General features: G+C 38.9%; 1 long non-coding RNA gene across 3 annotated transcripts in view; it reads right to left on the reverse strand.

Moving 5' to 3' along the window:
- Positions 1-4,483: 4,483 nt before the first annotated feature.
- The window catches only part of LOC133268213 (uncharacterized), a 75,257-nt gene continuing 54,788 nt past the window's right edge, over positions 4,484-24,952 (reverse strand). Inside the window, exons 2-6 of one of the 3 annotated variants that reach the window (XR_009743002.1) lie at positions 15,146-15,264; positions 14,536-14,626; positions 10,485-10,599; positions 4,891-4,996; positions 4,484-4,726 (exon numbers count right to left, since the gene is read on the reverse strand). This is a non-coding gene — a long non-coding RNA (uncharacterized LOC133268213). Of the gene's footprint in view, positions 4,727-4,890; positions 4,997-10,484; positions 10,627-14,535; positions 14,680-15,145; positions 15,265-24,952 lie in introns of all 3 variants that reach the window. The other 2 variants (XR_009743003.1, XR_009743001.1) reach the window with 2 other exon arrangements.

Raw genomic sequence — 24,952 nt, forward strand, 5'->3', positions numbered from 1 at the left:
CTTCCCTGGGCAACCCATTCCAGTGCCTCACCACCCTTACAGTAAACTTCTTCTTATATCCAGTCTAAATATCCTCTGTTACCGCTTGTCCTATCACTATAGTCTCTAATGAAGAGTCCCTCCCCAGCATCCCTATAGCCCCCCTTCAGATACTGGAAGGCTGCTATGAGGTTTCCACGCAGCCTTCTCTTCTCCAGGCTGAACAGTCCCAACTTTCTCAACCTGTCTTCATATGGGAGGTGCTCCAGTCCCCTGATCATCCTTCTGGCCCTCCTCACATGGCTGCATCTTAGTTTCAAAACCAGGCAGGTAAGAAGTGGCAGAAGGGATCTCACCACTCATCTTCCCCTTATCAAAAGAAGAATCAAGTACACTTAGGATAATCCCAAATCATGTTTGTCACTAGATTTCTTTAAATTCTCCAAGACCAGGGCAGACAGACAAACACCTTTGAAAGTCACAAACATTTCATTCTTCTCAGAGGAACCTGCAGGTCCTGCATCCTGCCTGTCTAAGCTCCAAGTGTATTCTGCGCACACAGTTATGAATCCACAAAGTCCTTCTTTGCTTACCAGACAGCACAGGGCCCCTCTTACCTCAGGAGAGTGAGGTGCATCTTCACCAGACCCTTATAAATCTTGCAAATTTTCTTTTTTACACTGCCTTCATATTGACATGCCAACATGTAACAGCTTGTTAGAAAATGGAAGAGGGAAAGTCAATTTATGTAAACTTTTTAGCAAAATTTTAAATACAATTAACAGTAAAAGTTTCTCTTGGGTTCTCCACCAGCTAAAAAGCACTAGAGTTGGCTCTGCTCAGATGACCCCATGCTTAAACTTCCTGAGGTCAGGAAACACCAGTGAACATCACTTGGTCTCTATTCTCCATGGGGGCTCTAAGGCTCTTGATCTTGCTTTACTCAATATTAGTTCTTTGTTGTAGCATCTGTCTCAACAGAAAGAGGCACACTGAAATTTTAGAAAATACACTATTATTTGAAGTCCTATTCATGAGTTTAGTCATGTAATTCTAAATATAAAAATAGATGGCAATAAATTGCAGTCCCTTGTGTATCCATGAAAACAAGTTTCCCTTCAAGTAAGTACAGTTGGAAAAAGTTCCATTACCTGAACATACACACACAAAAAAAAAAAACACACAAAAAAAAAACAAAAAAAAAAGAAAACCCAACCCAAAAAGAAAACCCACATTAAAAAATAAAAAAGAAAATAAAAGGCCAACTCTGCTTAATCTTTAGAGGCTTATTTAACATAAACTTACTTACTCGCACATGGAGCTACTTTCTAAGCATTTAGCAATGGCAAATATTTCAGTCAGCATTACAGTACATCAGCTTCTCTTGTTATGAACTAAGAATATGACATTTGAATTAAACTGAACTGCATTCGAGAACTAAGGCTGCCTTCAGGCATCTTTAACTTCCATGCCGAGTATTTATACTGCCAATAAGCCATACTGACACTGACCTGGACAAGATTATAGTGGTTGTCTTTACATTATGATGAGTTAGTCTTGCTCATCACTGACTCGTGACTTAGTCACTGGGGAAGAAAAGCAGCTTCAGCACACTAGAGCTTTACAGGTTTTGCTTTACTATCAGGCACATGTGCTTTGTGTCTATGCCTACTGCTGTCCAAATAACTAGGTTAAACTGGTACACCTAATTCATTAATCAGAATTATGCCTTTAAATGGCATGGCTTGCTGTGTCACACAGTTTGATAGCCCCATCCTTTTCAGCTGAAAGTTTTGACAAATCCTTGCTGACCTCAGTAATGTTTCAAAGCCATGAAATAATCCAGACCACACAATAAAATTTCTTCTACCAGCTTTGTTCATCTGAGCCTAGTGCTCTGTTAATGCTTTTGATACCCCTTTCATCTTAAATAGTTGCTGTAAGTTTTGACAAAAAAATGTCCTCCTTCTCTTTTCAGATACAATGACAATAGTAATATGAGGTTTGGTACCCAGACTTCCTTAAACTCAGAATCTTTTTTTCTTCCTTGATAGTGTTTCATATCAACAACACTGCCTTGCCCCCCACCTCATGCCAAGAGCATAAGACTAGAATTTGGTACTAGTACAGGTACTATGAAATGTGTGGGCTAGTCAGCAGCTTGCAGGTATTTTTCCGAAAGTTTCATATGTTTCTAGCTCATGTTTTATTCAAACTTCATTTAATAAAGTCCTTGAGCTTTTACTAAGGGCTTCCATTAATATCTAAAATTCCACGCTAGGTTAGTAAATTCTGTCATATGTCTTAATCATAAAACCTACCATATAACTCAGAGTAATTACGTAAGATGAGCTTCATAAAATGTCTTAATTGTAATGAGGGATGCTTTTCTGTATATATGCAGTATACACTGTTTACACAGTGTAAATGCCAGATTACACTGTGCAATCCCACAAGTCACTACACCCATGTTAGCAGTACTAGGAAAAATGGATTTCACTAGGTCACTCCTTTCTGAAATACAGAAATGACTTGAGAGGAATGACATATTCATGTCATTTATTTAGTACAACAGAGAGTTATTTTAATGGATTTCTTGACTGTATGCCTCTATAGCAGTGTTTTATAGCCTCCCTCATCTCTATACATGGATCCTATAAATCCCACAAGACTCTAACTTGCTGTCTGAAAAGGTTTCTCCCAAAATGACTCAAAATGGCACAAAAGCAGCAAGTTACCAGAGTTTTAGCTCAACAAAATTAAAATTCTGAACTCTTCAGAGCCAAGGGTCCTTGCAAAAGACATCTCTGCTGGATGCAAGGTGTTCCCCTGGCTTTCCATGACACAGCTGCCTCTGCTCAAGTAGACTTCTGCCACGTGCCTTCCATGCTAAGCATAGCTCCTTAGCACCATTTCTATGCAAATACTGAAACTTCATCTCCCATTTTACAAGCTAAATACGCTCAACTGGCTGAGGTGTGTACCTTCTCACTCAGATTTTGAAAATCAGTATCTTTCCCAAGGTGCTGATTAATTTACTTGCTCTAGCATAGTAAAAACATTCCCCCAGCCATCCACTGTGAGTGGATATAGAGAAGTTTATGGGAGTTTAACCATAAAACTGCATCCAATAGTTAATGGCTAAATATTTTGGGGTTATTTTCAGTTATAATGTACCTAACATTTCATAAGGATATTAATAAAACAAGTAACCCTTTATTATTTTATTACCCTTGTCCTGGTTTTGGCTGAGATAGCATTACTTTTCTTCCTAGTAGCTGATGGAGTGCTGCGTTTTGGCTTTAGTCTGACAACAATGCTGGTAACTCACCTCTGTTTTAGTTGTTGCTAAGTATTGCTTACCCTGATCAAGGACTATTCAGTCTCTCACGTTCTGCCAGTAAGGAGGGGCACAAGAAGCCAGGAAGAAGGAGAGGCAGGACATCTGACCCAAACTAGCCAAAGGGGTATTCCATACCACAGCACATCATACCCATTATATAAACTGAGGGCAGCTACCCAGAAGGGACTGATCGCTGCCTGGGTTGGGATGGGTATCGGTCAGCGTGTGGTGAGCAATTTTATTGTGCATCACTTGTGTTTATTGGATTTTTTTCCCCTTTCCCCTTTTAGTTTCATATTCTCTCTCCTTGTTATTTCCTATATCATTATTACTATTAGCAGTATCATATCGTATTTTTACTTATTAAACTGTTATCTCAACCCATGTGGTTTAAATTCTTTTTGTTCTCCTCCCCAAAGCCATCCAGAATGGAGGAAATTGGTGGGGTGAGGAAGTGGCTGTATAGTACTTACTTACCAGCTGAGTTTAAATCACAACACCTCTCCAGTAATAGGTCTCTCTCACCCTTATCATCCATCTCAAAAATATAACACAATTTTCCAGAGACTATCAGCTACTTTCTTCCCACTGCATAAGGAGTTTTTACTCAATCATGGCTGAAAAAATTAAACTGCCATTCTTAAAAGCATTAATAATTTTATTAGATTAGTTTAAGAGTAGTGAGGTCACAGTGCTGCCACATCAACAGAAATCCTTTTATGAGATTCAATATGGACTGAATGTGGCTTTTACCACTAAATGACTATTAATTACCAGAATATTTTTTCTGCCAGAGGTAAAGAATGGCTGTAGAAGTCGCGGTGTGAATGAAAACAACATGTTCTTTGGTTTCTGAATTCAGTGTCTGTTACTGAATGTCACAAATCCACATGACTTTTCCTACTCCTGGGATTTACATTTCAATAGCCAAGGAAAGAAAAAACAAAAAAAAAGAAAAAAGGAAAGAAAGTAATGTGTAAACTCATCTGGTTCAAACAGCAGACAGCTCTGTATCGAGTATTCATCAGAGAAAACTTGTGTGTACTGTTTATTCCAGCATGCTTTTTGGAATATATTTTGCTCCTGATAAACCAGTGACAGGACTACATAGATAACAAGTACAAAGAAACTGAAACTTCCTTTAGTTAAACAGTTTTCCTTTTCTTTGTTTTCAAACACACACAAAGTTAACGCATGTCTTTAACCTTGAGAACAGCAATGTCCCAGCATGATTACAGTTATCAAGAGAGGCTAAGAGTCCCTCTTTAATGTGACATATATTTAGATGCAAGATGAAAATGTAAAGTAAAAAGGCATTGCATTCTCATTCCTTTCTTGATATCCCAGAAGAACATTCCATTTTATGATCTTTTCTATGTTTCTGTGATATTCCTAGAATACAGCCTAGATCACAACAGAAAATACTGAAGAAGTGTGGAAAAAATTATATCAGCTTAATCTGCCAGGGCTGGTTAAAAAATGTATTAATTTAGAAAGATGGAACTAGTTTAGATAAAACTGTGAACAAGTAGTTTGTTTTTTTTCTTTCTTTCATATCCTCTCGTTACCCCTTAAGACTTAAGGGAGTACATTCAGCAGCTTAACCCCAAGGATGGAGTAGTGCCAAGCAGTTTTACTCAGCTGCCCGTGGCTTCAGCTACCTTTCATTTCCTTCTATGGGTGGGAAAGACTTAAGTCACTCGGAATAAAAGCATGGTCCTGTTCTCTCCCTTTGCATCCCATCTCCATCATTTTTTTTCTACAGACCCTACCACAAGACATAGAAGCCACATTCTTCTGCAAACATAGTGCTGCAAAGAAAAAAAGCAGTGGAAACATCCACAGAATCGTGAGACCTCACTTGGAGTACTGCGTACTGTTCTGGTGCCTTCAACATATAAAGGACAAGGAACTTTTGGAACAAGTCCAGAGGAGGGTCACAAAGATGATCAGGGGACTGGAGCACCTCCCGTATGAAGACAGGCTGAGAAAGTTGGGGCTGTTCAGCCTGGAGAAGAGAAGGCTGCGTGGAGACCTCATAGCAGCCTTCCAGTATCTGAAGGGTGCCTATAGGGATGCTGAAGAGGGACTCTTCATTAGGGACTGTAGTGATAGGACAAGGGGTAATGGATTAAAACTTAAACAGGGGAAGTTTTTGCCATGATTTTTCAAATATGATGGCTAGTGGCTTAGCAACTTCATTCGTAAGCTTCTTCAGGACCCGTGGATGGATCTCATCAGATCCCATGGACTTGTGTACATTCTGGTTCTTAAGATGGTCTTGAGCCAGATCCTCTCATACAGTGGGCCTAAAGTCTTCATTCTCACAGTCCCTGCATCTGCCTTCCCCTAATACTAGAAAGCTAAATGCCCCTATATTCATATGAATACATTACTGAATTGTGAATGGGGTTCTGGATTCTAAATCACAGCAACTGAATACCCCCTCTGTACTCTAAGAACATGTGTCTCTATTTCTCCTCTTGCTCCTCACCGGTGGGAAGTGGACAGCAGTTAGGCCACTGATGTACTGAGACTGCTGCCTATTAAGCTGATAAATACCCTTTCCACCTCCTCCTTTATCACTTCCCTCCTGTCTTCCACCTATGAAGCAAACTTTTTTAGAAAAAAAAAAAAAAAAATCACACAGAACAAAAAAAAAACACAAACCAAACCACACAAGCAAACAAACAAACAAACAAAAAAAAAACAGAAAAAAAAACACACAGCAAAAAAAACCTTCTCTGTCCTGTTTTGAGCATAACCAGGCTACCAGGTTGTCTAGTCCATGACTAGAACTCCAAGGCATTGGAATAATCTGATTGTTGATAGCATAGTCTACATTATCAGCCTCTTATTTTTCATATTCCACCTATCTCAAGTTCAATGCATGATGTCTGCTGGAGCCATCAGACCTCACTGTTACACTAATTTAAAAGAATACTACTTGCAGTTTGAAAGATCTAAAAAGTACAAGAATACCAGAAGAGGGAAAAGTCTGCTTCATGCTTTACAGGATAAAACATGTGACACCCTCATTTACTTTGCTCCAAGGCACTTTATAAAAATAAAAAGTGTTAGTGCTGGTGTATGGTGCACTGCATAGGAGATGTTTAAGGCTGACAGCAGCAAGAAAAACAAATATGACCCTTTGCTTTTATAAACAAATGGAAACTGACGTTAGTCTGGAATTTTAAATATCCCCTATCATCAAGAACTCAGTAATACAATGTACATTGGTCTCTGCAAAGTGACATTACAGGCTCATCATTTCTTCTTTTTATGGATGCTTTTTTTCATGTAGCTTAATGACAGATAAGGCACGTTTAGTAAAACTGTCTCTTTTACTGCTTTTCTTCCTTCAGCTTTCTGCAAAGACAACAGTGACCTTGCATAATCACCTAGCCACTGCTTTTCAGTTTTTCTGACAATTAAAACAAGGTCTCCTGAAGAGAAACCATGGAGGAAATACTAGAAGAAAGTCAATCATATCCAATAAAATTACTAAAACTGTAACTTATTCTAACTCAACATTATCCTGCTGTGTCTATCCATTAAGAATGTTTTACTGTCTGCCTTTGACTTCAGTTAATGAAGGAATATTTCTTACGTATTCTTTCTCACAAAGGATTACCACTGCAGTAGTATTGAGCAGTATTTGCACACACAGGGTTTGCTATTTACTTAACACAAGTTGACCAAACCAGGTTTTGAGGATTTTTTTATTTGACAATTATGTTTTTAAAGCATAATTCTTGCAAAGGTGATCTCTAAGAGGCAAGGCTAGGTTATGGAGAGCAAACCCTCAATACTGCATGCCCTGTTGTGACAGCAACTCAGATACTAGTCCAATAGACCTTCACTGTTCCCAGAGAAAGGATGGGTTGGTTGGTTGCATCTTAAACTCTGCAGGAAGGGATGGTTACCCCAAAGATAAAATACTGCTTGGTAACCAACCAAATGATCTTCCATATAAGGAGCAGAAAAGGCATTAGCATATTTGTCGTGGTTTAAACCCAGTCAGGTAACTCGTTCGCTCACTTCCCCCCCTTTCTTGCCCTCCCCCTGCTCTCGGAGGGACGGAGAGGAGAATCGAAAAGAATGCAACTCCCACGGGTTGAGATAAGAACAGTTTAGTAACTAAGGTATAACACAAATCACTACTGCTACCACCAATGATAATAATGATAAAGGAAATAACAAGGGAAGAGAATACAACACCTCACCACCCACTGACCGATAACTTGCCCCCCAAGCCCGACCAAGCTCTGACTGATACCTCCTCCAACCCTGCAGTCTCCCAGCCCTTCCGGCTAACTCCCAGTTACCTCCTGGGCATGACGTGCTGTGGTATGGAATACCTCTTTGGTCAGTTTGGGTCAGGTGTCCTGTCTCTGCTTCCTCCTGGCTTCCCCTCCTCCCTGGCAGAGCATGAGGCTCACAAAGTCCTTGGCCAAACCAAAACATCATTGTTATCAGCTCTGTTCCCGAGCTGAAAGTCAAAACACTGCACTACACCAGCTACCAAGAAGGAGAAAAATGACTGCTACTGCTGAACCCAGGACAATATTAGAAATAGTTTGCTTGGTTTTGGGGAGCAGAAGCTAAGTTGTAGCAAGAGCACAGGAAAAGTCAAAGAGCAGGACAAAGCAAGACAGACAAACAGGCTGTTCTAAGGAATTAAGACCCAGTCCCCAAAATGCACACACACACAGCTAGTTCCTACCATACAGAAAGTAATTCATGGATTGTTGGGAGACTTTGATTTTAGCCCTAAAATGAATCCATTAATCTAAGATCTTAAGGAAGAAATCAGGTATATGTCATCACCACTGCAAAATATAACAGGGATGTCCCCTGGAAGTTGTTGCATTATGGGAAGTTTCAGGCTTTGACATTATTTTCTGTCTTCTGATGAGCCAGGAAAAGAATTCAACTTTTGGGGAAAATCATCCCCTTTTCTGTTTGCTTTCTTCTTCCCTCCCTAGCCAACAGTCCTGCAGAGTATTGGCCAGAGAGCAAGCACATCATGAAAAAAACTGCGCAACTGGCATTCACAAGGGTATTGTGCGTAAATAGGTATTCGATATTAGGAAGAAATTAGATATTTAAAATTAGAAATTAGATTATTATATATTAGGAAGAAATTCTCCACTGTGAGGGTGGTAAGGCACTGGAACAGGTTTGCCCAGAGAAGCTGTGGCTGTCCCATCCCTGGAAGTGTTCAAGCCCAGGTTGTATGGGGCTTTGAGCAAGGTGGTCTAGTGGAAGGTGTCCCTGCCTGTGGCAGAGGGGACGGAACTAGATGACCTTCAAGGTACCTTCCAACTCAAATCATTCTATGATTCTGTCCTGGCTACATGCTCAGCTACAGTGCAATGTCCTGCACCTGAATTCAGAAAGGGTTGTCCCGAGGTATACGGTAACTGCTGAGCAATTTCTTTCTTTTGCAGTATGATACCTAACACAAGGAGGACATAAAGCAAACAGCAGTGTATTCCTACAAGTAACTATTTCTGTTGCCTGAAAAGACCCCATTCTCCACAAAAAAAAAGGAACTGGAACAGCCCCCATGTACACCTTTACCTACATGATCAAGCTGAGGACTACAGGCTTTAACAAGAAACACATTTAACTACAGATTATGTTGGTGTCAAACATAGGCAGTAGAAGAAATCACTTAAATGGTTATCAGGAGAGCTCAATGCACTTTTTATCATTCTTATACTCTGCAGAAATGCCAGCCACCCCAAATGGATTATACACAGCATATGCAACATATACATGGGGGAAGGGAGCATCATAAATTAAAATATATCTTCCATATCAGAATGAAAAAGGAAACTAGCTCTGTAACTTTTGAACTGCTGAGCAAGAATGCCATCTACAGGCCTATATTACAATTCTTCTCAGCTAAATATGTAGAAATAAACATAAAGTGAGTACTCAGCATATGTTAATATGACTTTCATATGCTAATGCAGAGTTCATTAAAAATAAACAAATACAAGAGTAAAATACTTGGAACTCCTTTAAAAAAAAAAAAAAAAAGAAATCAAAGACTACAGACCCTAAAATACTAAATCTTTTATAGAATAACCTAGAGAGGATCATTATCATTGCAGCACTGTGTTCTGCATACATATTTTATGAAGAAACTTTTTGCACATACTTTAGAGGTTAGCAGTGCATTACATTTTGTCTGCTGCTTGATTTAACCAAATGCAATGCCCTGAGGCATTTATTAAAACCAGAAGAGAGAAAAATGTTATTGCTGTTAACCTCAGATTGTAACACATACAGTGTTTCCTAAAGAGAAGCTGTCATGCTTCTTGTTAGCCCTACTTGTCGGGCCCTACTGAATTGTTTTGATACTCATACCAAAATAGTTAAGAATGAAAGAATTCTACCTTTATATTACTTTTATGCAGAACTTCCATATCTATAGCTCTAGGCTTGGTGACATTTTAAATCCTCGTGTGTCTACCGTCAGTAAAACAGATTGAGAAAAATGTTGAGTTATGCCAGAAATTTTAAGGACAGCACGAACAGAAAAAAAAATGTAATAAAGAAAGTGACATGCCAAAATATCTGAAAATGGTAAGAAATTACCAGTTTTCAAACAGAAAGATTCTAAACCAATTCCTCATCCATAACCTCTGGCACACATGAATAACGCTGGCCTGCAAAGACAGTGTCCCAGTTTTGTGAGGGATTTTTATTTAACAAAATGTAAACAGATTAAAAACACTCCTGGGAAACTGAAAACAATCTATGTGGGGATTACTGTATACATGTAGTTTCAGTCACCCAGAGATGTGCTAATGCCTTCCTTACTAAGCCTGAATAAAATAAAATTCCAGATCAGTTCTCCAACAGAATTAATATATTGATTAGGAATAAGACACCATCAGAAATCAGCCACCCAGAGTACACTGTACTAAAACTCCAGTCTGATGCAATGCCCTGGCATTTAAGAGTGGAGGCTAGTTTGCGTGACCTCAGCAATATATATAGAAAAAAAGCCCAGCATATTATGACAAAGCTTTACCAATTTGCTCAATCTCCACTTATTCACATCAAAATGGGGGGAGGAGGGGAATGCAACACAACATAGACACACCCAAAAATGTTATTAGAGTTACAGAGATGCAGATCATACCTCACTGTTGCCTCTCACTCCTTCTTCCAAGGAACATCAAAACTGTAAAACCAAAGCCCAGACCTCATACAGAAGAATAGTCTTTCATCAACAGCTCTTCTGCCAGCTGTGTAGGCTAAAAGATGATAGGATTAGCTGGGACCTAGTGCAAATAAGGAAAGATCAGGTTGACTATATGTTTACAGCCTGCCAAAACACATGCTGCTAGAGCAAACTCAAAGCTTGACTATTCAAAGAGAAAATTATGCACTATTATGCCTGTTGGATCCATGTGAAGTCATATCTTTAGATACAGTTCAGAGGAGCTGACAGAATAAGAAGGGAAACTGGAGTCCTGTCAGTAGCCTGAATGAAAGCAGATGAATCAGCAAATGCCCCAGAATTAGCAGGGTTTAAGGTTTTGTTACTAAATACAGTTGTCACAAAACACATTTTTTCTAAAGCTCGAAGTAGCGTCTTGTAAAACTTTAACTTATTTTTCAAATTCTTCATTGTTATATATTTGTTTCACTGACACTCATATACTTATAACCTCAGGCAGTTTGTCCTGTAGAGAATGTATCAATTTAAACTGCCATTTAGAACAGTTTTTCTCCCTTCCTGTTCCTTCCACCCATATTTTCTCTCTTCCTATCTCAAATTATTCCAAGCCAAATAACTTCAAGCTCATGACTTTTTTCCATTTCATTATTCAGTTTGTATGGCTGTCAAACAAATGAACTCCCTTTGATTTGTTTGGTTTTTTGAGTGTGTGGATATATTAATTCTTTGAATTGTAGGTACTGTTGCTTAATTTTCTAAATAATGCACTGACTACTCCGTGTTGTCACCTAGCAAATAAAACTAAATGGCAAACTTCTTATTGGAAAATTATTTAAATAGTTTTACCTATAGGAACTGGACTTAAAGATGGCAGAAATACTTAATTACAGGAGCAAAAGTTCTCTATTACTTCTACTACACCATGTTTTTTGGTAAAATGTGGCATGGTGTATGATGTCCTACACAAAGTGGCACATCTTAGATTCAACTTGGCTTCATAAAACTCAGCTAGTAACAATATCAAGTAACAGGTTCTTCTTTTTCTGATCATCCTGGAAAGTTTGTTTTCTGGATGAATATTTAGCACATAAAATCTGACTGCTTTGTGTTCTCACATCTTGACTGCAATCTCTGTGAGCTGTCTCCTGTGAGAACATCCAGCCAAGGACAGAACAAGAATCCCGAGTAGACAGTGCTGCATGGAGGGGGGGGGGGGGGAAAGTGGGAGCCATCCTTCTGGCCTTCTGAAGTGATTAACAAAGCAGCACATTCTGAAGATGTGAAAGGATTTCTCAACCAACATAAAAATCTCACAGGCTAAAAGGCGGGGAGTAAGGGTGCCTCGTCACACTGCCCTCAGCCCCACAATCAGCTAATGCTTCCAACCCTCTACCAAGAAAAGCACAAGGTCTAGAGATCTCTACTCACCATCCAGATCCAGATTATTATGGTTGGATTTGATGATCTTAAAGGTCTTTTCCAATTTAGTCAGAGTTTTCTCCAGAAAGAGTTTTAAACTGTAAGGATGTTGTTGACAGAAGGCTGCCAATGGTTGACCTACACCTTCAGCAAAACAAAAGTTCTTATTTCATAAATTTAATGATACAAATTGAGTTACTAAATACAATACTTTGAGGCCAAAGAGAAGATCACTCCAATGTGGAAATCTGTATTTCCCCCAGAAAGGGACATCAGAAGCACAGCTGGCAGAGGTGAACGAGATCCTTCAGTGAGTGGTCCAGGGTGGCCCTGAAGCTGTTAGAGGCATCTAGAATGAATCCCAAGCTGCCCTTGGCTTGTAAGCACTTACACTGTATCACGAGTTTTCACATTTTCAAGGCAGAGAAGATGCCAGTGCAACAGATACATCTCAAGGTATAAAACGTGTGACTGTGATTCACTATTAGGTCACAAATAATATTGTGATAGTTTCTGGGCTTTGCCCAAAGAGTGTTTTGGTCCCAACTCTTCTCTCCCCCACAACATATGTTGTAGTTTTTGGAGCTTCTATCTCACATCTCAAGTCAAAAGAAAACAACTGTTAGTGGGTATGAGATACAGGAGCAGTAAACTTGCTGCACTTATAAGACAGATCTTTTAATAGGACTGTGATGATTAGGAACTGATGTGATCCCTTTGCTCCTCACACGTTTTCAGTCATCATGGGCTAATCATCAGTTCAAACTCTTTCACCCATAACCATGAGGACTCTATTCTAGCAGAAATACCCAAGCGTTACCTATTTTACAGGCTTCACGGTGCTCCCTAAGGGTGACTGAATAATTAGTTTTGAATAATCTACAGGAATAAATTTACCATTTTTTAATGTATAATTAAGCAAGGAATCATTCCCTACTCTTCTAAACTTATTCCACTGACAAGTTTCTTCTGGGTGGTAAATGCAAGTTCTTACAGTTGCCAGGACCATGTCTACTTAAAAGTTAATCCATTCCTCTTTGAAGGTTAAGAAAATGCTAAGGAAAACAAGATATGAGGGCTTAGGTAAAGTGGGAGGTTCCAAATCACTGGAGCTCTGCTTATTACAGAGCTCTGCTGCTTCTGAAGCAGCAAAAAGCTGCACATGAATTTACCTTGGAGAGACTGTCCTGACCTCCATCCACCTTCTCTAATGATGATTGTTCCTTTTCTAAGTGGGAGATGTTTGCCATGCTACTATTTTACATTTACTCCTTGTGAAAGCAATTTTTCCGTCTTCTGTTACAGCACTAGGAGAGGGTGGAGAGGACAGAGAGGACCTTGGGAGCACTCGTGTGGGTAAATGTCTCAATGCAGAAATGAACAAGCTATTTAGTATGACAGAAAGCAAAGATCTAGGAGTGCCAGGTACACGATTTATGACCCTCATCCTACTTAAATCAACTGCCATGCAGCCCTTGACCCTTTCGTTCCTGGTGGTAGGCATATGCTGTCTGTGCACCTCTCGCTGCTTGCCTGAAGTCAGCCATCAGATGCTAAATAGCAATTAGACTCCACTGGCAACAGTGTAACCAGGTGACTGGACAGTGTCAAAGGCATTCCTCTTCGAGAGCTTTATAATTAGGGTAGAAAGGCAAGTGAAATAGTGTAGACATGCATTTTAAAAGTTCTGCCATCTGATCTAAGTTTCTGCTAAGGTGGGTGGAACAGGGAACATATGCTTCTTTAGACATGATGGCAGTATCATGTTAAAAAGGAAGGAAGGGACTATGACAAATAAATTCAAGTTCCTAGTTCCCTAAGCAGGACCTATACCTTGAGAGAAGAAAATGCTTATTCTATTTCAAGAAAATAGATCAAAATACTCATTGTGCACATTTAAGGAGGCACACTAAGAAAATATTTTTAGATGGGATTTCCCCTGTCTCTGAGTACCTCAGTATAGTCTCCTATAGGAATCACTACATCAAAATCCATATCTAGCCCATATGAATTTCTAAACTAGTACCTGCCACCTCACAACAAAATACAACAAAAGAATTCAATTACCAAATTATTTTATTATACCACAGTAAAACCACATATAAAGCACGACTTAAAAAGCCTTTTGCTGATGCAACTCCAGATTCATTTACTAACTGCTTTTCTTAACAGTAACATGTCATACACACAGCCATGACCACAGCTTGCCAAAGCATTTTGGTATCAAGAGCTACCCTAAGAAACAAAAAGAATTACTGCTTCCTGTGGAACATGATCCTGGAACTCAGCCAACAGCAAGATGGCTGAACTGTATTCAATTTAGAAACCGATTTTCCAGTCTTTCTCCCTGTATATATTTACATAGAGAAAGCCAGAGACTATGGAGTGCTTATAGGTATAAGCTGTAAGTCTTTCTATGTACAAGATGCAAATGAACTAAATACTTATACTGAATTGCGTATCCTCTCTTTCAATGGCTGAGAAGATAACCAACTATAAACATGTTTATTTCTGTTCAAAGTTCTAAATTACATCTATAAAACTTTGTAATCCAGCTCTTAAATGTCAGCAGACTTGAGAGCAAACTTACCTTTGGTCTGTAGGCAGCTGCCGGTGTTTAGAACAGCCATTTACTCCACATAAACACAGCAGTAGAGCTGCTTTCAGATGTGGGCTTTAACCTACCAGGAAGACACAGCTCTCAAAGGGATGAATCAAATCAACATTCCTGCAACTTACAATTGAAAGGGGCAGCAGTACTGTGTTAATTGTAGCTCTTTTCCTAGCTATTTTAGCTTCCTTTTAATTGCTATTCTTGAGATTAAAGGAAAACTGCCCTTTCCTGCTAATCAGATTTTCTATGCAAAACTAGTCCAAGTTATTTATTCTGAACTATTCTGGAAAGCTATGAGGAGGGACAGTTCTATTATTTATTTTATACTCTTTCTTTCATAAGTTGTATTTTATTTCTTAGCATTCATCTATCAGCCAAGCTAGTAAAAATTGTTGCTTGTTGCTTTTTATATTACTGAAATATACTGAAATTATGTGAACTAATAATAATTATTTTATTTCCATAGTACCAGAATTAGACGTGCCTGAGAATAAAGAACCAAACTCTAGTGCCTTCGTAGCCAACCAGAACAGCAGAACTGAGTCCCCAAGTTAATAACACCAAGGACTTGGCTGAGATGAATTACCTTTTCTTATGCAGCTGAGATACTCAAATCTGCCAAACTGCTCTGGGTGCCCAGATCTCATTCATTTCAGCACACAATGCTAGTCCAAATCCTAGTTTGGACTGAGCTATAAGGCAGCTCTGAAAGAAAAAAAAAAATTAAATCTCTTAAATCTTACTTGAAGTGTCATTTCTTCTGTTCCTCACAAAAAACATGGATGGCAAGGACAGAAGTCCATAGCTCGTTTGGCCAGCCACCTCATTCCATCTGTAACATAGTATAAAGGGGAAAATCTTCCCTGATAACCAAACTGCATCTTTTCTACCCTTTTTCAAGGTTATTTTTTCCGGGGGGGGGGGGGGGGGGGGGAGGGAAGTCATCATCATCACCTGTAATTATAAAAATAAGTAATAGCCCATACATAAACTAAGAAAGGGCAGAAGAGTCTTCATGGCTTACACAGTTCTTTAGGGAAGAACTCTACCTCTGAAACGTAAAAAACAATGATGGGATATTACTAACCTCAGACTCAGACCAATTGACCCCTCAAGCACATGACTATGGGAAAGGTTTTATTTTAACTCAGCATGTGCTGTCCTCCAGGAACCATATGCTTCTCTAGCTCTGGATAGAGATTTGCTTTGGTAATTTTGGATGGTATAAGAACAGAAAGCAGATTGAGACAGACAGAGTCGCTCACCTATCTGCAGCCTTCAACCCACCAGCTCATTTGGAAGTTCTTACACAACATTAATTGACACAACAATTAACCAGACTCAAGAGTACTTGTTCTTGTAGTGGTAATATATATTTAGTATCTGCTATTAATGAGCTCTTGGAAAATTTCCCATAAGATTTCTTTGAGCAGGGATACAAGATCTGTTATATCCATAAAACACAATAGCTTGCAGCTGTGTTAACATGCTTAGAAGCACATTAATGACACTATATTATTAAGCAAGTTCAAAGACAGAGCAAACCATTTCAAAACCCACCCCAGACCCAACTGGATTTTCAGTCTCCTAACAGAAGCGCAGCTATCTGCTGGCTGATGGCATTGTTCAGGACCTCTCTGAATCTTCCTGCTTTTACCCGTAGCCCCCCAGCCATGAAGCAGCCTGATTAGGTTTCTCTCCCTACATCCTTCTTAATAGAGATAAACTTAATAGAAACTCTCTGCAAGATGCCAAAGAGAGCCAATGCAGATGCTCAAAAACACACCAGCCTGCAGGCAGAAGGCACAACACTTTGGCAGAGACCCTGAATGGAGCTCCAAGCTTTTGGGCACAGCTGGAAGCTCCCACCACACACAGTGCTAATGCTGGCAGCCATGCATCTACAAACGGGTGTATCTTCAAATCCTTTTCCCTTCCAAAATCAGAGATTAGGTATGTTCCTAAGAGTTGCCTAGCTGTTGCTGTTTAAATGTCATTGCTGCTTTCTTATGCAAAAGTTATTCCTAAAATCTGTACAATCTCACGGTGAACTACAATGACTATTCTGCCCACAGCTCTACCTTAGTGATCTTAATGCAGAAGAAAAATACTCATTTCCACAGTGTAGACTACAGTCATACAAAGCTTGAACTGGTTTTCAAAATGCAGCAATACTCCTTATGTTTTCCATCAGGACCTTTTTTTTGAGGTAGCCCACTATGAAGGTACCACCACCACTCCAGTTTCACAACTGCATCCCAAAGCATCTTAAATCTTACTCAGCGCAGAGTACATGCCCTGCAGCATTGCCTTGAAAATAGTCATAAAGAAGGGTTGGAAGCTGCTGTTCAAAATAAGAGGCAGCCAAAAGGCAGAAGAAAGGCCACCAGTGGGGACACAATGAGCTGAGTGAGCCTGCAGAAAATATAGTGGGATACGTGGTGAAACAAGCAGAACACAAAGAAGAGAAGGAAAGAAGAAAAAAGAAACAAAAACAAACAAAAAAAAAAGGAAGAAAAGATTCTATTGTCTACAGGGAAGCAGATGAGATGCGGGCAGCAGGTTAAGAAGCTTAAATAGCACTGAGGAGTACCCAGCATATTCAAAGTGTATTTGAAAACTGACCCTGAAAACGCACAAAGATGGCAAGAGGAATAACAGCCCTTTCTAAGATACCCCCTTATTTACTGTAGGCAGAAATTCTAGGGCACATGCCACAGGTGTCATCCCGTATCATAGGAGGGTTATGTCAGTTTTAGAGGGACACTAAACACCAGAAGTTTTGATTCAAACACACATAGCCTTATTTTTACCAGAATTATCCAAATACAAAAGTCACATCAAGTAATCAAGCAGGCTAATCCTCTGGAAATGACTAACTATAAAACTCTGCGGGAGAAGTGGAATGCCCCATCAGCTTCACCAGTGTTCACGGTAAAATAAATACATAAATTTTCTGATAGTTGAAGAGGAAAAAAAAAAAAAAAAATCACTGGCAGATGGTCATCCTAAGTGCTATGGTTTGTCACCATATATAATGAAAAATAAATAAACCTTCTGTTGCACAGTAGAAGAGAGAGGCTTGAACACCTGCTTCAAATTATTATACTATAAACATTCTTGGAGATTGGAAAGCTCTGTGTTTTAAGAAAGTGAGAAGTGCCATTGCCAGCTAAACTAAATTGAGTAGGCTTGGGTCCAGTAAGCGGTGAAAGAGAGAATTATGTGTGTAGCCACTGCTACATAGCTGATAAGAAAACTGAGTGGGCATGAAGTTAAAACCTAACATTGCAAAAATCCTGTCATTTTATGAAGTTCATACATAAATAAGTTGTGCAAATTGTATTTCTTAATGTACTTCAAGTATTTTCTTTTCAGGTTTTTCATCTCTGGAATCCCTTTGCAGCAACATGGATGATTTGAAATGAACAAATTACATTAGGTAGGTTTGGCTAAAATTGTTCATCCATTATCTAGCAAAGACTGACCGGATTACATTTTACTGCATGAGATGCAAGCTGTTGCCGCTTCCTCATTTCTTCCAAACCCATTCCAAAGTTGGATTCAAGTTCATGTCAGTATCCAATAGAGCTGTCAGTGCCTTTTGCTGATTCCTTCCAGAAAACATCTGCCTCCTCAAAGCTTTCATAATAAAATGCTGACAAAATACTATGGGGCTGCATGTCCAATAGTTAACCAAGAAAAATAAATGTCAACAATAAGGAGGTATTGTCCCAACACCCCTATGCACAGTAAGTGAATACTGGGAAATACGTTCTTCTCTGTCCCATCAGATACATATACTTCAGTGATTCGACAACACTTTCTGTTTCTACACCGTGAAATGGGAAGAGCTAGCACACTTATCAAGCACATTAAATAGCAGAATGTCTTTTAAGTCAGTCTGTAATTTTATAAATTGGACAGATAGGAGCAGCTCTGCTAAAACATCATTCAGTTGATGCAGACTATTGCATTCACAACAGGGATGCAAATGCATAATTAGATATAAAAAAGTACCAAGGAAATAGGGCATATTTTATTAAGCAAATATATTAAATTTATTATTTGTGTTCCTAGATACTTCAGGCTTTTTAGGCAGGCATCAGTATGCCACCTTTCAACATGGAAAATTGCTTACAGAAAACATATCCATATTGTAACTGAGTCTCCTTTATACTGCTTCTGCATATCCTTTACTGGTATTGCTATTCTTGTATAATATGTATTATTACATTTGTGTCACAGCAAACTAGAGCAGTGAAATTGAAGGAATTCTAAGAGTTCCTGTAGTCTTCTCATTACCCAAAGGGGAAAACCAAAAGATATTTTAAGGTGGTGCTCTGTCTGAAAGCCCAGGTCAAACATTCAGCTATGAAAGCTCTAACAAAATGGGGTGCAAGCAGTGCTGTGCATGCTAAAAAGCAAGGGTGGGGAGAGCCAAGCATTTCCTGGGCAAAGCATGGGCCAGGTAACATGAAGGGGTGACCAGGTTAAAAGGACTGACCCATGCACAAGGAGTAGCAGCTGCAGATGCTCCCACTCACAAGAGAGTCCGGCACATTCATCATTCACTGGGGAGATCAACCCATAAACAGCTTCTAAGCTTTTTAGATAGGTCTTTTGGCAACCACCACTCCCAGATTCGCAGTATACTATGAATAACTGCTTAAAAACTTGACCTGGTTTTGTTCAGACTAGCCATAATTTTCCTCTCTAGGGCAGAGTTTGTGTTTTAATAACTGTATGTTGCATGTTCTATTTGGTTTGTGTTTGTTTCAATATTCCTACAACTATGCAAGCCAGCTGTCACTGTCCTCATACAGCTCTAGGAACAGCAACTTAATACTTCTTGCTTTTTGGTTATAGTTCAGCCCAGAAATACTGACAGTGAAAGCAAACAGAGCAGAAAGGTATGGGCTTTTTTCTTTTTCACTTTTTCCTCCCACACACATTACAAATGTATGTGTTGTAGCTGTCTTACAATCTACATGGAGGCAAGCTCCTCGAGCACCTAATCGGCATAGCTCCATCGATTTCGTTAAGCTTTAAGTTGAGCTAAAATAAGTAGTAGTCAGTTATTCACAAATGCTTTACAGTGTTTGCTTGAGTAAAAAATAATAAAGAATATTTGAAGACACCCAAATGCCATGCTAGTTGGTACATCTTATTATTCTACTTGAACTAAAAATAAAGGATTTATTTATAATTGGCTTGCTTTTCTCCAGCTGAACAAAACTCAACATGTTTTATTCTAAGTACAAGCAGAAGTACTGCAGCTTTTCAGATTTGTCTTTCAAAGCCAGACACTGGGATCACAAAACTGACACCCACCTCTTTCCTGTTTAAGATTATGTTCAGGCTCAATTTTTTATATTTTTAATTTCAGTACAATGTGATAGTTACATAAGTGTGCCTTCCAGTTGTACTGAATCTTCAATCAGAGTTTTAAAACTATTTAAACATAGCTTTATCTCTTCTGGGCACAGAAATTATTGTGGAAGGTAATCCTGTTTATTATTCTCAGAATGTTAATGAAAATTATAGAGTATTTTTTAAATTACATTCACTTTATATGCTTTTACTTTTCACATTATGACATCTGGTTAAATCTTCAACTCACCATACTCCTGAAAAACACCACATGAGTGCATTTCACAGAGGGCTGAGTATGACTGTCAACAGCAGCTATGCAGAAGGAGAGACCATGAGAAAAGCAGACACCTGCAGGCTGAGCTTGCCTGGTATGTACCTTCTGTAAAGCCAGTCACAAAAAAAAACGAAAAACAAAAACACCTTGTCAAGACCATTCCAAAGCCAAAAGCAGTACTTAAGACTTACTGGTTTTTGTAGTAAGAATCTGTAACTTCCTCTATTTGCCATTAAGCCTAAGGCAGTAAAAGTTCAGCCTCTTCATTAAAACGGAGACAAAAAAGCCTGGAGGATTCAGTGTCTGCTGTCCTGCACACATTGAGTGTTACGTTTGCGCATCTGTCTGCTTCGCATCTGTTTTTAATTATGCAAAAGTGGCATTATGGAGAACGTAGCAATAATCCGAGTTTCAGATTTATAGAACTGAAACCTTCTAAATTCCTTTCCTCCACACTGATTGCTACTTGTTTCTATAGAAATGAAAGCCTGAAGGATAGAGTTAACATTGCTCAATGTTTTGATTAGGACCATACACCATAACCAAACAACAACATATGGAATTACACAGGCAATCCTTGATCTACTCCTCTTGTTAAAATGCTAAAGCAAGTTGAGCATGTAACCTCATACAATGCTTTTTACATACTGGAACTTGATGCATATGGGTATATAGAATTAGATTTATCTACATGAGTATTTCCAAGAATATAAAAACTAAAAAAGCAGTTTTACATTATCAGTTTAACAGTTCCTAAAAGTAGAAAAGCAAAAGAAATTACACAAATCAAACTTCCTCTGTGGAAAAGAAGGCCTTTACAAGATATATATTATTTTAAAATACTTAACAGATCTAAAAGTTGCATGAAGTTTAGCTGAGACTCCTGTCACAAAGTGCTTGAGCACTGCAGGATATCTAGTTACAATTCCAGACACCATCACAAAGGCTCTAAGCCTACAGTGTGAAACGCATCCTTACTGAATATTGTGTACTAACACCTTCTGCAGGAACGGAGCCAGCGCTGAGATTCGGTGTGATGGCCAGTGAGAAAATTTTTGACTACTGCATTTCAGTTTTCATCATCTCCTACAATACAAATCTGCAACTACATTGCTAAATTCACCAGCCTGCTCTTCCAGTCATTTAAACATAGTTGGCTTTCTATTTTATTAAAAAAATTAATCTGAAAGACCTACTTTTACAGCAGTAACATCAATATTTCATACTCTTCAGTTTGCTGTAAAGGCACCAGGCTGATCTGTACGTTTAAAAATAAAAGAAAGAAAAAGCACTGACCCTATCATATTATGCAAATATAAAATACCACCTTTGTCTCCAAGGGAACATCGCATTTTAATACAAAGCTACAGAAATAGCCTGAGAATTACAGCTAAAAAAGAAAAAAAACAACCCACAGCAGACAAAGCATTAAGATAAAGGAGATTCTCACATTCCTTAAAAAAGGGCTTCCTATGCCACAAAGCATTCCCAGAAGGACTTCAGAAAATTATTATTTTATTTCTCTGACATATTTGGCACATCAGAATGACAATGCATGTTTAGTAGTGTCCTAAATTGTCACACGTGATCTATTTTAAATGGCTGAATAAAGAGCCATTAAAAATGGGGCCGCGTAGCAATGCTGATCATCAGCAACTCTCAGCCCAGCAATCCATCTCTGCCAGCAAAAGTTTTTATTCTACCTTTTCATCCCTTTATTATCCATTTGCAGACTGACCCACTTATTGGCAATAAAGCCAGGTTCCTATTTTATTTATTTATTTATTTAAGGAAGCAAAGGCCTAATAATTTTGCCATGAAAGCAGGTGTGCACACACAGCTAGCAAGACAAAAACTATTTGTATGCGCTGGAGACCTGCTGATATATGGCCAAGATTCCTGCACTTCAAAGGAAGCTGTAAAAGTGTATGTTTAATCATGCTCTGAGAGGAGATGACTACCATGGGTTTTTCCTGAGGAATCCTCTGCTATCATCACTGGAAAGTTCTGAGCATCAGCTTAAGCTTTTTGCAGGGGGATGATGTACGCCTCAGTCTCATTTAATTTTGCAATATTGTCTGCTTCAATGTATATTATAAAACATACCAGCACAAAGTATAGCAATGTAACACAGAAATACCAAGAGAAGACATACAGAATGAATTACCCTTGTAACAGCCTCTGAGATGTAAGCACAGTAACATCGGCCAGCATTTTTTGAGTGTTTGTGTTTCCCTTTTTTTCTTTTCCTTTATCTGTTTTTAAGATAGTAGCCTAAACTAAGAGTCAGCCAACAAAGTAACTACCCTACCTCCATTTTATCTAATCTACACAACACAAAATTAGGGCAGTGACACACTTCAATATGTATTTAGGCTCAAAAAGTCATCTGAGTCCCTCCGAGGTCAAACACACATTTAATTTATTTCTGAAACAGGGACAAACTTCCTTGTTTAAGTGGAAACAGTAACAAGCAATAACATGCTATGGAGATTAATCATGGCTACTTAAATCACATCACATGGGAAAAAACTTAAGAGACCTGTATCTCTCACCTGCACTGTCTTCTGACATTTTGAGCTGAGAACCATGAAATGCATTCATCTTCAGTTTAGGGTACCCCTTTGACTTTTGCTACTCAAAAACTTTTCCATCAGCAAAATGACTAAGTGTTTTCTTCCACCTCTTAACCTCATCCCATTCATCAGTACTAATGCTGCACATTAAACACTGGATGATATCACACATAGCCTCAGCTGAACTCAGGATTACAGCTGTTTTAGATATATGGCTGGTGGCATTGCTAGAGGCAAAGTGTTTTGTTCCTCTGTTTTTCACATACCACCACTTCTAGCATTCCCTACATTCCACACACTACAAGTAGAGGCCTAATATCAACCTTTAAACATGTACAAAGTTCCTGCACTAAAGGAGAAAGGACACTATTCTTCATATCTGTTGGGAACAGTACAAGACTAACAGATTTTAAAAGAAGAGGATCTAACTAGGATATTGTGATTTTTGTCTGCTACTGAGTAGAGCTAATCAGTAGAACAGAATATTTAGGAATCTCCATTAGAAGAGGTTTTTCAGAACAGTTTAGACAAACATCTGCCAGGGAGGCAAAGAGATTAGAAAATCTCTGGTATAGGAAAGAAAGCAAAAGCTCACTTCTAGATTTTCTGCCAGCTTAATTCGGTATCCTGCACGCTGTCAGTATTCTAGCCAAAAAAAAATTAGAGAGCTAAGTCACCTTTCCTGCTGTAGAGTACAAACTCAATGTCAGAAATGGGATTATAAACAGGAACTTGGAACACTGGTTTTTCTGTTCCTTCACAGCAGATGCATTGTATATGTTTCTACTCACACATATGTTTCTATTCACATTGTGAGGGTGGTGAGACACTGGAACAAGTTACCCAAAAAAGTGGTAAACGTTCCATGCCTGGCAGTGTTCAAGGCCAGGTTGGACAAAGCCTTGGGCAGTATGATCTAGTGTGAGGTGACCCTGCCCATGGCAAGGGGTATGGAACTAGATGATCTTAAGGTCCTTTCCAACCCTAACTATTCTGTGATTTTATGATACACATATATGCATACAAAAACATTCATAGTCATCTGACCTACAAGTAGGAGGCACTACCCAAGACTGACTCTGTGCCTGGGTGGACCCCATCCTTTTTTAACACAGCAAGTGTTTGACTTCAAAGCATAGAATCATAGAATAGTTAGGGTTGAAAAGGACTTTAAGATCATCTAGTTCCAACCCCCCTGCCATGCACATTTATCCCATGAAATGTTTCCCTGAGGCTAACCTGTGTGCTCTCCTCTATCTCACGTTGGAGGGTGGCACCTGAAGGGGCATACTGATGCCTCTGCTATCCCTGGAGCAGAGCAGGAACGCATCCATTCAAATCCCCCTCAGCAGCACAAAGCAGCCTCCACTCAATACTTAAGGAGCAGAGGAGTTTCCCTCCTGGCTTTGCCTCCTTCATCTACAGTGAATACTCCATGATGTTTCATAGGTTATATTTTTATACACATGTTACCTCTATTTTTTAAGTTTTATTTAGTAACAAACAGCTTGTCTCCTTAACAGTAAAGAGCAAAGTGACAAAAAACAAATTAGCTTCTAAATTTAAAACTGTGTTATGTTGTCAAGGCAACTGAAAAAGATCTACAATTACATAAACCAAATAATACATACTTGTAAGAACAGAACCAAAACTGATTCTGGAAAGAGGTGGTCTTGGAATATAATTACACTAAAATAATGAGCTAATAATTTTAAAACACATTAGCAAAAGAGGTTGCATTTGAAAAAGTCAAACACTCACAAGTTATAGTCAGGAAATGGCTTCCAAGAGACAAGCAATGAAATCTATGTTTGCTTCGTTACAAGCAATGAAGTTTGTAATGAAGTTTGCTTCATTACATTATAGGTACAAGTTTGCTTCATTACAAGCTTATAGGTACTCCCAACACAGACACAGTAGTCAAAAAATATCTTCTGATGCAAACAAATCGTGTCATGAACCTAAATGGTAGAAGTGAATTGTTCAATGCCCAGCATTGTAGAGTAGTACAGCAATGGTAAACCCTTCCAGGACTTCTTTATAAACTTTTGCTCTTCACTGAAAGCTACGGTTTTCTTTGGAAACAGTCAAATTCGTTCATGAAAGTCAAATCCTGAACAAGCAAACAGCCCCCAGCCAATCAAGTGAGCAGGTCTGCTGCAGGAAG

Source organism: Pezoporus flaviventris, unplaced genomic scaffold (assembly GCF_033815535.1).
Source record: "Pezoporus flaviventris isolate CSIRO_AGI_PZ_B2104156 unplaced genomic scaffold, CSIRO_AGI_Pfla_v1 ptg000013l, whole genome shotgun sequence".
In the NCBI taxonomy this organism is placed as follows: Eukaryota; Metazoa; Chordata; class Aves; order Psittaciformes; family Psittacidae; genus Pezoporus; species Pezoporus flaviventris.